Source organism: Pelophylax lessonae (genome assembly GCF_965119305.1).
Source record: "Pelophylax lessonae genome assembly, chromosome: 8".
NCBI classification, from domain to species: domain Eukaryota; kingdom Metazoa; phylum Chordata; class Amphibia; order Anura; family Ranidae; genus Pelophylax; species Pelophylax lessonae.
The window spans coordinates 249,831,711-249,847,149 of NC_138775.1; positions in this window are offsets into that span (position 1 = coordinate 249,831,711).

Genomic DNA, 15,439 nt, shown 5'->3' on the forward strand with positions numbered 1-15,439 from the left:
AGTTTGATTAATAGCTGTATTATATGATCATAAATGGTCAAATGTAGCTTTGGTTCAACTATGAAATCTCATAATTCGTTCGATCAAAAATTTATTGGATTCATAACCAAAGCATTTTAGTGCTGCTGATTGATGCAATACAATTAATAATTGGCTGATTGACTCAGTTTCATCAAATGTAATTTAAATCGAGTCTATCCATTAGAAAAGAAGGTGTGGCTATTTCATTTATTGCTATTTTCAATCATTTTGATTGAATCGCACATTGATCGGATAATTTAAAGGAAGAATGTATGACCGCCTTTAGATTACCAAAACTGTGAAATATAAGGACACTCCAATTATTTTATATCAAAACCAGTCAGGCCTTTGCACAACATACTTTGTGGTAGAGTTAAAGGAGATTGTACAATCAGATGGTATAGCGTGTGGCCAGCCTTATGGTGGCCATATATACTCTAACTTTTTGGATCTGATCATTCAATTAAATTTATTGAATCTTCAAGGAAGCAAATAGCCATAGCTTCTTTTCCAGTCAATTTAGACATCAGAACGGATAAAACTAATTCAATCGAGTTTAGTTTTTGCTGAGGGCCAGGCTCGCCGGACATGGGACCCTCAATTGGGGAGGGCCATGGCTGGTTGGGTAGGTCCTAGTCATTTCTGAACTCAAGGTCTAGAGCTCTTGTGCTCCACATAGGATCCTTGAAACAACGGATATGCAGTTATCTATTGTTGTGGACTTGATTATCAGGTTTATTTCCAGTGGCGGCTGGTGCATTGGGGGCGCAGGGGTGCCACGCCCCCTATTCATGTTTTCGGCCCCCTAATCGACATGCAGGGCGCCGGACGCATGGGTTCCAATGTTTTTTTTTTTTTTTTGAAGCACGGGATTAGAGCCAGAGGCTCTAATAGGTAGGTGTATAGATGAATAGTAAAAGCAGCACCTAAGCCTGCACCTTAGCACACCTCCACATAGCAGAGGCTTTAATAGGCTTCAAAAAAGGGTGGACTCGGGGCGCAGAGCACTGCGCCCCGAGCCCACCCAGTAGTGTGACAATACCGAATGAATTTTCACTATTATCACACAGATCCTCCTCCCAGCCAATCTGGAAGCTGGTCCTGAGACCCGTTTACCGATTGGCCAAAAGGAGAGGCTATGCTATTGTCCAAGGAGGAGGAGGAGGAGGGAGGAGATGCAGCGGAAGCTGCCGCCTCCACTAGGGGAAGCTGCCGCTGCCTGCTCTCCACTTCAGTCCAGGGTGAGTGAGCGACAGGGGGGATGGTATGGTGTGCAAGCGAGCTGGTGTGGTCCGTGGGGGGTATGGTGTGGCCCGTCTGCCACCCCCGTCCCATGGAACACCAGCCGCCACTGTTTATTTCATATTCATGTTTCTACAAATCACATCCTCCACTGGTTCACTTTCATGCACTTGACAACCAATAAGATATCCTCGACGTTTAGGTAGCGGTTATCCTCTTCCGAGTTTCTCTGTTGATGTTTTCCCACCAATGTATCATCACTTTCTTTTATTAGGGCACTTGAGGATTGTTCGATGCTCTATATTATAGACAGTATTTCTGTTACTTTTATACTGACAAAATACTAATAAAAAGATGGAAACAGAAAAACGAATTTGATTGGCCTGGGCAGAAAATGATTGGTCGTGCATTTGCATAGATTGTCAGTGTTGAGAAACTTTGTTCATGCATGTGACAGTAATTTACCACTTGCCGACCTGCCGCTGCAGTTATACGGCAGCAGCTTGGCAGGTTCCCCCGAATCGCTGTACCTGTATGGCGGTCTGCAGTGGCGATCCTGCTCCCCCACTTGCCAGCGGGAAAGCCGCTCCACGGGGCCGGCGGCCGCAATTGCTGCCGGGCACCCCCGATCGCTCACCGTGAAGAGAGAACAGCGGTCTGCTGTTGTAAACACAGCAGACCGTTGTTCTCTAGGGAATCAATGCAGAGCTCCTGTGTTCCTCCTATTAAGGAACACAGGTCTCTGTGAAGCCCCCCCCCCACACAGTTAGAAAACACCCCCTAGGCTCACATTTAACCCTTTGGTGGCCCCTGGGTTAACCCTTTTCCTGTCAGTGTCATTATTACAATAACAGTGCATATTTTTAGCACTGATTACTGTAGAAATGTCACTGGTCCCCCAAAAGTGTCAAAAAATGTCAGTTAGGGGTCCGATCTGTCCGCCAAAATGTCGCAGTCCCGCTAAAAATCGCTGATCGCCGCCATTACTAGTAAAAAAAAAAAACAATAAAAATTACATAAATCTTTCCCGTAGTTAGTAAACGCGATAACTTTTGCGCAAACCAATCAAAATACGCTTATTGCGATTATTTTTTACCAAAAATATGTAGCAGAAAACAAATTGGCCTAAAATGTTAAAACATTTCGATTTTTTAATTTTTTTTGGGAATCTTATATAGCAGAATGTGAAAAATATATATATTTTTTTTCAGAATTGTTGCTCTTTTTTTGTTTATAGCGCAAAAAATAAAAAATCGCAGAGGTGATCAAATACCACCAAAAGAAAGCTCTATTTGTGGAAAAAAAGGACATCAATTTTATTTAAGTACAGCGTCGCATGACCGTGCAATTTTCCATTAAAGTAACGCATTGCCGAATCGTAAAATATGGCCTGGTCATTAAGGGGGCAAATCCTTCCGGTCCAGAAGTGGTTAATTACACAGGTTCTGTGGCTGATTGAGGTGGTAAAAACTCACTTGGTGCCTTAAGCCCCTTTCACACATGCTGTCCGTTTGTCCGTTTATCATCCATCCGTTGACGGATGAAAAACGGACATCAATGTCTCGCTATGGAAAAACGGATGTAAATGGATGATCATTCATTTACATCCACATCCATCATCATCCATTTTTTGATCAAAGCTCTATTTTTCTTCCGTTAAAAAAAACGATCGGATGAAAAACGGATGTTAACTGACAAAGGCCCCTTTCACAGGCTTTCCAATAAGATCAGCCTGTCAGTTTTTCTGGACGGACCTGATCGGATGCTCCATGTATCTCTATGGAGCGGCGGATGCCCGCTGCTATCCGATCCAATCCTGTCCCTGAAATCCGGACGGATGGAAACCCTATTTTCCATTCGTCTGGAGGATCGGATCGGATTAAAAGGGACAGGCGGTCCATTATCATCCTATCTCCAATAGAGGAGAGCGAGGCTCTGACAGCTCCGTCTCTGCAAAGTAAGCGAAGACGGAGCTGTCATCCGCCTGCTCAGCAGGGATCGGCGGATCGATCCCCATTGAGCAAAACGCAGTCCGCCGGGGGAAAAGCCCATGAGAAAGGACCCTAATGGTCAGTTTTTCATCCGTTTTTGCATTGGTAGTTGATGTAAAAAAAAAAAAAACGATAAAAAAACTGATGAGCACTGATGAAAAACTGATAAATACTCCATCCATTTAGACGTAACTGAACTGAGGAAATGATCGTTCCGCATGTGTGAAAGGGGCCTTATGTGCATTATATCAGCCATAGAACCTGTGATAATAATATGTGTCCAGGTTAAGGCCCCTTTCCCACAATCCGGTCCGTCAGACGGACTTCGTTTATCTCAGTGGGGGATCGATCCGGCGATCCCCCGCTGAGCAGGAGGATGGCAGCTCTGCCTCCGCGCTGTGTGCAAAGACAGAGCTGTCAGATCCCCGCTCTCCTCTATGGGGGAATCGTCTGTCCATTCTCATTCAATCCCATCCGATCTGATCCGCTGGACGAATGGAAAATAGGGTTTCCATCCATCCGGATTTCACGGATTGGATGTCAGCGGACATGTTTCCACTGACATCCGATGCCCCATAGAGATGCATGCGGCGTCCGTTCAGATCCACCAAAAAAAACTAAGAGACGGATCTGAACGGTTTGCTAGTGTAAAAGGGGCCTTAAAGGGATGAGGTGGCAATTCTATTACAGGTGCATTTTGAGTGCATCAACACACATTTTGGCCTTATAGACTTTAATGGTCGTGTATGAAAAACACGCAAATTCTTGTTGTTAGTCTAGGTTCACATCTATATGATCCAGCAACACATGTGCATAGATGTGTGTTTTTATGCGTGTTTTATGTGCATTGCATTGAGTGTTTATACAAAAAATCATTAATGACTGGTCATATGGAAATTATTCATCAAATGATTATCTAACCTTATTTTCCTTTAATAGTTTTTTTTTTCCAGGTAAATATTATTAGTACAAGTGATCTTTAAACGAGTTTTAAAGTCTCATTGTTTTTCACCTTAACCACTTAAGCCCCGGAAGATTTTACCCCCTTCCTGACCAGGGGGTATTTTGCGATTCGGCACTGCGTGACTTTAACGGACAATTGCGCGGTTGTGCGACGCCGTACCTAAACGAATTTCACGTCCTTTTTTTCCCACAAACAGAGCTTTCTTTTGGTGGTATTTGATCACCTGTGCGGTTTTTTGATCATGCGCTATAAACAAAATAAGAGCGTCAATTTTGCAAAAATAACAATATTTTTCACATTTTTTTATATGAAAACCCCCCCAAAAAAAATGTAAAAATCAAAATTTTTTAACATTTTCGGCCAATTTGTTTTATGCTACATATGTTTGGTAAAATAAAATCGAAAAAAGCGTATTTTGATTGGTTTGCGCAAAAGTTATCGCGTTTACTAACAAAGGGAAAGATTTTTGTCATTTTTGTTGTTTTCTTTTTTAACGCGTAATGGCGGCGATCTGCGATTTTTTTGCGGTACTGCGACATTGGGGCGGACAGATCGGACCCTTGACTGACATTTTTGACACTTTTGGGGTTACCAGTGACATTACTGCAGTAATCAGTGCTATACATATGCACTGTTACTGTAAAAATACACTGGTAGTGAAGGGGTTAACTTTATTTGGGAGGGAGGGGCTGTGTGTGTCCCTAGGGGCATGATTCTAACTGTGATTGGCTGTGGCTTGTGCTGTAGGAACAATGATCAACGGTCCTACATAGTAGAACCGTATGATCAGTGTTTCTACACAGGGGAGAATGACAGGCGGCTTGTTTACACTAGCCGCCTGACTTTCTCCCTCTGCAGCGACGATCGCAGAGTGACCGGCAGACATCGGGTCCGCTGGTCACACGCGCGGGGGGGTCCGTGACCGCGCGGGAGCACGCCTCCTGCGGCACGCGCTCGCTCCCCGGAGCCTCACAGGCTAGTGACGTTTATTTACGTCACTTTGCCTGTGAGGGGCTGACCGCCGCAGTATATCTACTTGCGGCGGTTGGCAAGTGGTTAAGGGCTCTTTCACACAGGCGGACCGTTCAGATCCACCTGTTCGTTTTTTTGGCGGATCTGAACGGTCACCCCATGCATCTCTATCTGGCATCGGATGTCAGTGGAGACATGTCCGCTAACATCCGATCCTTCAAATCTGGATGGATGGGAACTCTATTTTCCATCCGTCCAGCAGATCGGATGGGATCGGATGAGAACGGACAGACGATCCGTTCCCATCCGATTCCCCCATAGAAAAGAGCGGGGACCTGATAGCTGTGTCTCTGCACACAGCGCGGAGACACAGCTGTCATCCTCCTGCTCAGCGGGGGATCGGTGGATCGATCCCCCGCTGAGAAAAACTGAGTCCGTCCGACGGACGGAGTGTGTGAAAGGGGCCTTATGCATTCTATGAATTAAAAAAAATATTTTCTGCTTCACCTTCCCCCAAGACCCCCCCCCCCTTTTTTGTTACCTGAACCCAATTGTTCCAGTGATGAGCACAAGCTCAGTGACTCCAGCTACTGTCTCGGGTCCTCATTGGATAGATTGACAGCAGCGGGAGCCAATGGCTATCAAATCCAGTGACACGGGAGCCAGGGCGGGGCTTAGTCCTGCTGTCTGTGTCAATGGACCTGAAGAAGAGGACCCGAAGAAGAGGAAGAACCAGGAGCAATGCTGGGGCACCCCAGAAAAGGAGGATCTGAGCCAATCTGTTCAAAACCCTTGCACAGAGGAGGTAAGTATAACGTGTTTGTCATTTTTTTTAAAAAAATACTAATCTTTACAATCACTTCAAATGTTCAGGAGATTTTAATTTCTAACGCGGACCATAAATTATACAATCTGATTGTACAATCTCCTGGAGATTGTTTTAGATCTACAATGTAGCGCAAGGGCCCACCTAATTCCTACTCATTTTGGTTTTTTCGGTGTATCCTTATAGTACATCATTTTAGTAATTGCATAGAGATTGTACAATCAGATTGAATAGCGTATGACCAGATATCTGTGGCCAATCACCTTAAAACTGTATCACCAAAAACTTTGGCTGCATCCTTTTTTAGGGCATTTAACCCTCTGTGCAACTGGTCCTCCCTTCCAAAAAGAAAAAAAAAGATGAAAAGGGAATGAGCTATAGGTTGCCTAGACCCTGGATTTGTTATCAAACACTAATATGAGATTTGGGAATAATAGATTCGCCTTTCCCTTTACATTAGCTACCATTACAAAGAGTTGGAGTTTAACTGTATTACCATTACAAATGTTACAGATAAGCCTGCTGACTTCTATGCAGCTTCCCACAGGCTGCCATGGCCAACAGCCCCACCTAGAGGTCACAATAAAAAATGCCATTTTATGAGCAACCTCCCAAAATTTCAAATGTACTGAAAATTTTTTATATGCAGCTTCAATACCCTGACTATGAATGAAACATTCCGATTAAATAACAAGGTGGAATGACCAATAGTAAGAAGGACTTCTTTAATCACTTCTGGACCGGAAGGATTTGCCCTCTTAATGACCAGGCCATTTTTGGCGATTTGGCACTGCTTTACTTTAACGGACAATTGCGCGGTCGTGCGATGCTGTACCTAAATAAAATTGATGTTCTTTTTTTTTCCCACAAATAGAGCTTTCATTTGGTGGTATTTAATCACCTGTGCGATTTTTTTTTTTTTTTTGGGCTATAAACAAAAAAAAGAGCGACATTTCTGAAAAAAAAAAAACAATATTTTTCACATTCTGCTATATAACATTCCCCAAAAAAGAAAAATGGAAAAATCAAATTTTTTCATCATTTTAGGCCAATTTTTATTCTGCGACATATTTTTGTAAAAAAAGAAAATCTCAATAAGCGTATTTTGATTGGTTTGCACAAAAGTTATCGTTTCTACAAACTAGGGGAAAGATTTATGTCATTTTTTTTTTTTTTTTTTGGGCTATAAACAAAAAAAGAGCGACATTTCTGAAAAAAACAATATTTTTCACATTCTGCTATATAACATTCACAAAAAATTTAAAAATCAATTTTTTTCATCATTTTAGGCCAATTTGTATGGGCCAGGAGGATGTATTTCTCTATAATATAACTAAACTAATACTATAAATAAAAACAAACACAAATTAATTTTTTGGCATAAATAAATGGCCGCGGCACTTTATTGGTTATAAATAAATTAAATAATTATTTATTCAAAATTCCATCAAATAATTTTCAATTCCAACAAAATTATAAAACATAAATCTGTATCGCTCAGTCCCAGAACTCGAGCGAAAATAAACATATTTAAAACCACCAAAGTCCCCCCTTAGATCCAAGGGTGACTCTACCACATAAAGTGCCAGCGACGGGTGGGGGGGAGGGGAGCTCGCCAGGCAGTCACTTCCTAACTGAGGGGCTTACCTCAGAGACCCCTTAATAAAGCCTTGGGTCAGAACCTTCTAGAGGGGCGCGCGCTGCTGTGCAGCCCGCCAAAACCATGCTCATTACATTTAAAGGGGCAGTGTCCTATAAATTAAATAAATTCTGACACAAAATTTTTTTTTTTTTTTTTAAACATCCCCTGTCCCATGTGCGAGGGCACCTATTACTTGTGCCCTCTTACCATGGGCCAGGAGGATGTATTTCTCTATAATATAACTAAACTAATACTATAAATAAAAACAAACACAAATTAATTTTTTGGCATAAATAAATGGCCGCGGCACTTTATTGGTTATAAATAAATTAAATAATTATTTATTCAAAATTCCATCAAATAATTTTCAATTCCAACAAAATTATAAAACATAAATCTGTATCGCTCAGTCCCAGAACTCGAGCGAAAATAAACATATTTAAAACCACCAAAGTCCCCCAAACGCCGGGAATAGTTGAAAACTTGTGCCGGCCCCCCCACCACCGCGGCCATTTCTATGCTATTTTGAAACCCTAAATTGAGTATATCTAGGCCTATATCAGATAAATGGATTCCATCCTGCCTGTAAAGGCCAGGGAAACCACCTTCAAGGTCCACGTGTCGGAAAGCAAAACCACCAACCAATGGCATAAATTTTGCCATTGCATGATTTACTCTCCTCCTGGTCCTCTCCAAGGGCTTAAATTCCATTGAAGACAACCATTTCAAACGAGGAACAATTTCCGAAAACACCATTGTACAATTCGGAAAAATTAACTTGAAATTATATAGATCCTTTTTAATCTTGAATAATAAATCTAATGACTTCAAAACTCCCACATCATTCCCTCCCAAGTGGAATATCAATACGGATGGGGCTGGCCAAACTTCCTTTAATCTATAAATCAAGTCACACAAATTAACCCCACTCAGACCTCTCACTCCTTTCCAAAATATATGCAAATGATCAATATCAAAAGACAAATTTTCAGTATAACACCGGTGTGCAGCTCTTTTTCGTGCCCAGTGAACAAACGAGTGTCCAATGATCCATACGGAAACTTTGACACCTATGGAATCAAACAGATAAATTAGGTCTGATATATAGATTAAAACTTTTCGATTCCCACCTTCCCAACTTTTTTATCCTAGACTCATCTAAACCCATCCTGGCCGCCTCCGTGGCCGCTCCTATCCTAAACAAATGTGCGGTAATTCTAAGCTTGTCCATACCTAAATACTTAAGACATTTTTTTAGAACAGCTGAAAATTGATATTTTGTGACTACTGAACCATCTATATGAATAAAGAAATTATTTGAAAAGGGGGGCCTGACCTCCAAATATCTGCTAAGAACCGCACAAGGACATATATACTGATCACCACAAGCTGCCAGCTCTAACCAATGGCCTTTTCTAAACTGATCAGTTTTTGATTGGCTAATGAAAATATTAACCTTATCCTTACCCACAATGACTTCTTTAGCATTAAGGCCTGATTGGCCCACCCTATTGTCTGAGACCAATTCGGAAACACGAAGCGCAGCGAAAAAACAAAGCACAAAGGCTGCCGAAAAAAGTCTAGCCTCATATTCCGAAAAACAGACAGCAGGGGAGGCCAAGCATAATCTTCTAAGTAAATCAATTGATATAGGTCTGCGTGTGTCAGGGGTGAACATCCTCTTTTTATAACCTTTGAGGGCTTGTCTTATCGAGAAAAAACTCATAAACCCTACAAAATTCTTCAATTTCAGAAAAAATGAAACCCCGGCTAGGATCTTGTTAATGTGGCTATATGATAGCTGCTGTTTCATCAATGTACATAAAAAAGCTAGCATATCACCCTCCCTAGGCGGCTCAGATGGAATACCCATCTCATTACAGAATAACAACCATCTCTGATAAGCAGAACCATACTCCGACCAAGTGTGAGGTGCCACCGAGCACTTTATCGCATCAAAGACCAGATCTAAATCAAGGTCCACAGGTGATCTGGGCAATGACATCCCACCGGATCGGCATTCGGATGAAGTTCCCTGAAACGAGAGAACTGAAAACGGGATAGGGAATCAGCTATGCAATTTGACACTCCAGGAATATATTTGACCTTTAACCAGATGTTTAATTTCAAACATAAGAAAACAAGATAACAGAGAAGTTTTAGTACCAATGTAGATTTTGATGACAAAGCATTTATTGCATACAAAACTCCTCTGTTATCCGAGTGTACCAAAATTCTCCTGTCCCTGAAATTAGCACCCCAAAGTTCAAGGGCAACCAAAATCGGGAATAATTCTAATAAGACTATATTATTAGTAAATTTACTCTCAACCCATGACGTAGGCCAAGATCCGCAACACCAATGGGTGTCCCAGACGGCCCCAAACCCTAAAGACCCTGCTGAATCCGTAAATAACTGGAGGTCAGCAGCAAAAATCCAGTCCTTTTGGAAAAATGAACGACCATTATAGTCGTTTAAAAAACGCGACCAAACGCGCAGATCATCTTTTAACTCCGCCGTTAGCCGGATATGCGCCAAAGGAGACTTAAAGCCAGACATTGCTAGAGCCAAACGCCTCGAAAAAATTCTACCTACTGGCATGATACGCGAGGCGAATGCTAACAGGCCTAGCAGAGACTGAAGCTCTTTTAAGAGAACTTTCTTTCGCCTCAAAAATTCACTAATTGTAGACTGCATCCTAGAGATTTTTTCCCTCGGGAGCTGACACTCGCCAATGGCTGTATTAATGGAGATACCCAGGAATTCAATCAAAGTGTTAGGTAAAACCGTTTTATCCTCAGCCAATGGTATCCCAAAATGTCTACAAATAAGGGAAAATAGCTTTAGCAGCAACAGGCAGATGTCAGAATCAGGGGGTCCCACAAAAAGGAAATCATCCAAGTAATGTAAGACCCCCTGACAACCCGATTCTCGAACCATCACCCACTGAAGAAAAGTCGCAAAGGATTCAAAATAGGCACAGGACAAGGAGCATCCCATCGGCAAGCAGCGGTCGAAAAAGAAATAGCCATCAAAATAGAAACCTAAGGAATTGAAGGCTTCCGGATCAATAGGTAATAATCTGAATGCCGATTGAACATCCGCCTTAGCTAATAATGCACTAGGGCCATATTGCTTAATCATATCAACCGCCTCATCGAACGTAGTATATGAAACTGATGATATAATAGGGTCTATATCGTCATTTAACGAATCACCTCTAGGAAAAGACAGGTGATGTATTACTCGGAAGGAGTTAGGCTCCTTTTTAGGGACCAAACCTAGAGGAGATATGCGAAAGTTCTTAAAAGGCGGGTCCAAGAATGGGCCTGCTACTCGCCCAGCCTCAATTTCCTTGCGAATCTTCTCCCTGGCTATATCTATAAATTGATCTGTTGACTTTAAATTTTTTTCAACCTTACAACCCAATCCTTTAAAAGATGGAAGCTTAAAACCTGATTGAAAACCATTAATTAATAATTGGGCCTTCTCCTTGTTTGGATATGCCTGCAGCCACGGGAGCATTTTTTCCAGCCTCACTGAAGTGCAGGCTTTTCTGAAAAATATCCCTGGATGACTGATTCTGCTGACTTGCCCTCTTAAAACATTTTATTGCTGGGTGATTGCCCGTACAAAATGAGCACTCATGTTTAAATTTGCACGCTGCTGCCCACTTACACTGCGTTTCATTATACGCATAACAAATTCCCTTCCTATAGGGGGATGCCATAGGGGCAGCACTTGACTGTTTTGTTGGCGTAAACTTTTGAGGAATAATTAAATTTAACCAAAGGCCTACGTCCTTCATGCCCCATTTCAGGCTGGGATAAACTGATAGCTTCTGCCGGAAGGACTCATCGTAATAAAACCATCCCAGACCACCAAAGTTCTTATACGCTTCCAGGATAAGTTCCACATGCTGGAATAACCCACTACAATATTCTGGAAATTTTTCACCCAAAACCGAAGAATAAATGCAAAAGGCTTGAAGCCAGTTATTGAATGACCTATAAACCGGACGCCTCCTATTTTCTTCTTGCCCGTCATCAGATTTTTTTTCATTCTTGAAAGCAAATTCCTTTGCTGACGGCAACAATGATAGTAAATCGATAAATTCACCCTTTCAAATTCTTTCTTTGATCCCTGCTGTGAGGTGATAACCAAGCGGCGACATATCGCATGGCATCACTTCCTTCAGACACGTCTCAGGAACCGTGTGTTCAAATTGACTAACTCTGGTACCACCATCTGACACAGGTGTGACTGGAACACTACTTACCACAGTCGCCGCTTGATTCATATTGCTGACTGGGGACCATACATTACCAGGACCTTGTATGCTGAAACTAGGAACATTAACAGCAGGAACAGGTGTAACATTCAACAAACTCGCAAATTTAGATAAAGATTCTAAAATAACATTTAAATTGTTCAATTGTGCCAACTCACCAACTCCTGTCGGCAGCGTAGCTGATTGGCTAACAGGAGGCACCATATGCTGTACTTCTGCACTGCTTGTATTCACCTGTGGACGTAAAGCCTGGCTAAGAAAAACCTCTTCAGCTGGTACCTGACTGGAACTATCTTCCCTGGGTTGCCTAGCAACCCTCTCCTCAGATGCTCTCTCAATTCTGCTTCTGTGAGGCCGGGTGTTATCCCGCCTTTCACCACTGGGTGGCGGTGATGGTGAAGCAAACCTTCTCCTCTTCGGGCCTCTTCGGCTCCTTCTCAGCCCTCCCGCAGCTTCTGACAGTCCCACAGCTGTGCTGTCTGACTCCTGCCTCGAGGATGCTGGCCGCTCCGGAGGACGGCTCCGCTGACCCTGTCTAGTCCCTGCCTTCCCTGCTACTGGTGCCTGAGGTGAGGGGGATACACTCCTAACGGCCGTCTCCTCTGCCCGCACTGCCGCCGCAGATGCAGCCATTCCGCTCACCTCCTCCCTCAACTGTTCAGACTCAGCTCCGCTCACCATGAGACAGTTCCGCAGCCATTCTTCTCCCCCTTCTAAAGCTGCTCTTTCCAATACTTGCCGAACAAGGGACTTCATTATGGCAGAAGAGCCAGCGAATGCCGCAACCGCCGCTGAGGAGAGGAGAGCTCGCCAGGCAGTCACTTCCTAACTGAGGGGCTTACCTCAGAGACCCCTTAATAAAGCCTTGGGTCAGAACCTTCTAGAGGGGCGCGCGCTGCTGTGCAGCCCACCAAAACCATGCTCATTACATTTAAAGGGGCAGTGTCCTATAAATTAAATAAATTCTGACACAAAATTTTTTTTTTTTTTTTTTTAAACATCCCCTGTCCCATGTGCGAGGGCACCTATTACTTGTGCCCTCTTACCATTCTGCTACATATTTTTGGTAAAAAAAGAAAAAAAATCGCAATAAGCATATTTTGATTGGTTTGCGCAAAAGTTATCGCTTCTACAAACTAGGGGAAAGATTTATGTCATTTTTTTTTTTATTTTTTGCAAGTAATGTCGGCGATCTGCGATTTTTAGGGTCTGTGACCTTGCAGCGGACAAATCGGACCCCTAACTGGCATTTTTGACACTTTTGGGGGGACCAGTGACATTACTACAGTAATCAGTGCTAAAAATATGCTGTACTAATGACACTGACAGGGAAGGGGTTAACACCAGGGGCGATCAAAAGGTTTAATGTGTCCCTAGGGGGTGCTTTCTAACACTGTGGGGGATGGGCTTGCTGCATGAACACAGAGACCAGTGTTCCCAAATAAGAGGAACACAGGATTCCTGTGTTCAATATTGACAGAACATCGGTCTGCTGTGTATACAACGGCAGACCGCCATTCTGTCTCCAGGGGGAGCGATCCCGGGTGCCCAGCGGACATCACAGCCATCGGACCTGCTGATTGGCTCCCCCTGTAGCCAATCGGCGCAGGCGCATGTACGCGCCCCCACTAGCGGTCTCGCGAAGCGACGTACAGGTACATCGTTTCACTGGACAGAGCCGGCCTGCCGCCATAAAACTATAAAGGCTGGTTGGCAAGTGGTTAAAGAATTGCAGCTTATCAATTCTTAGATGTGATGGCTGCAATCATTTCCTTTTTTACATTTGGAAGGATTGGGAAACAGAGATTTCGGGCACAAAAATTTTTGTTAAAAAGATTTCTTTTATTCAATACAAAACTAAATATTTTAAAATCATAGAAAAATACAGGCAAATGATTGTGTATTAAGGACACAGTGAGACCACATAACAATGGTCTATGTTGTACAATATCTCAGTGCATAGAACTTATAAAAGTCGGTTTACATACAGTTCAAAGTACAAGATCATTAGTAGTCATATAATCTTTGGAAACGTATTGCTTGTTATCAGAAGAACCGCCGACGGACACCCAAGCAGTATGGTGCCGGTCAGCAGGGTCGACTGAAAATATAAGTTAACATTCACCATGTAATATATGACCTTTGCTCGACATGTTTCGCTTTCTTAGACAAAAAAGCTTCATCTGGAGCATATCATTTCTTTTGTCTGTGTGAGAAATAACAGTATTTAGATAGATTACATATATGTGTTACCTTATTTTCAGTATGTTATAATTACAATTGCATATCATTTATCTTTCCTTTTAATTACATATAATCGTCTTACACATCTCAGATAAGTCCTTCTATTTTTGCAATATCAACACAATATAACATTGGGTCAACTAACAACAAGCCACTATCAACCCATTAGAAATAAAGTAACAACAGGTAGAGGTACTTATAAATGTCGCAAGTGCGCTTTATGTCCTTGGATAGAGGAGAATACTGAATACACTTTACCTAATGGGGAGACATTTGCTCCAAAATTTCGAGCCGACTGTAGCACACGTGGAGTGGTATACATGATGCATTGTACCTGCGGCATGTTCTATATAGGTAAAACTATAAGAGAGCTACGCCAAAGGATAAATGACCATGTGTACGTATCAGCAGGGGGAAGGATGATCACGCCCGTGAGCAGACACCTTGACCTATACCACAGGTTCAATCCCAAAAAGGCAAGATTTTATGTGCTTGAGGTTATTCCTCAAGATCCTCGGGGTGGCAACTGGGACAAAAAAATTCTCCAGAGAGAAACTCTCTGGATAGAGCGTCTCAATGCCACTTATAGACCTGGGTTAAACGAAACACAGTCGTATAAACCCTTTCTGTGAAGGTTTCCTTGCTTACCTAATGCCAACAGACCTAATTGACCTCGAGTAGTATACTCGGGTTACGATAATGGCCCTTTGTAGGATATATGGGTCAGGGTGTCGGCTTGGTTTTGGCGTGGTCATCCTCCCCCCGTATATATAGATATTCAATTATTCTGATACCTCTTCACATCAAATAGGTCTTATGGCACATATACCCCTCTTCCTTTCTTATGTATAACAAACAGTTTTTTATGCTATAATCCCTATCTCATCAATATTATGATCTTGAGGATTTATAATAAGTCAAAATATGCAACTTTCTCTTGGGGTTTGAAGTATGGAAGTGTTTCTAGTAGGGGGCAGTTCAGCCCCTGTTCTTTCATTAGGGCTGTTACTATTGAAGCCCTTACTAATGGTTAATGTCAAAAAATAAACATGGTTATAGAATAATTTTTGATAAACAAATATGTTACCGATATATATCTCCTGGTTTCACCAGGAACATCTTTGTACCTTAGTGAAATATGCTTTTATATCTGTATATATTTTTTTAAATATATAATCTCTGTCTTTGTTGTGTTGTTTTTTCATTTCAGGCAATTAGAATTCTCATGTAATTGCGGACCGATCCT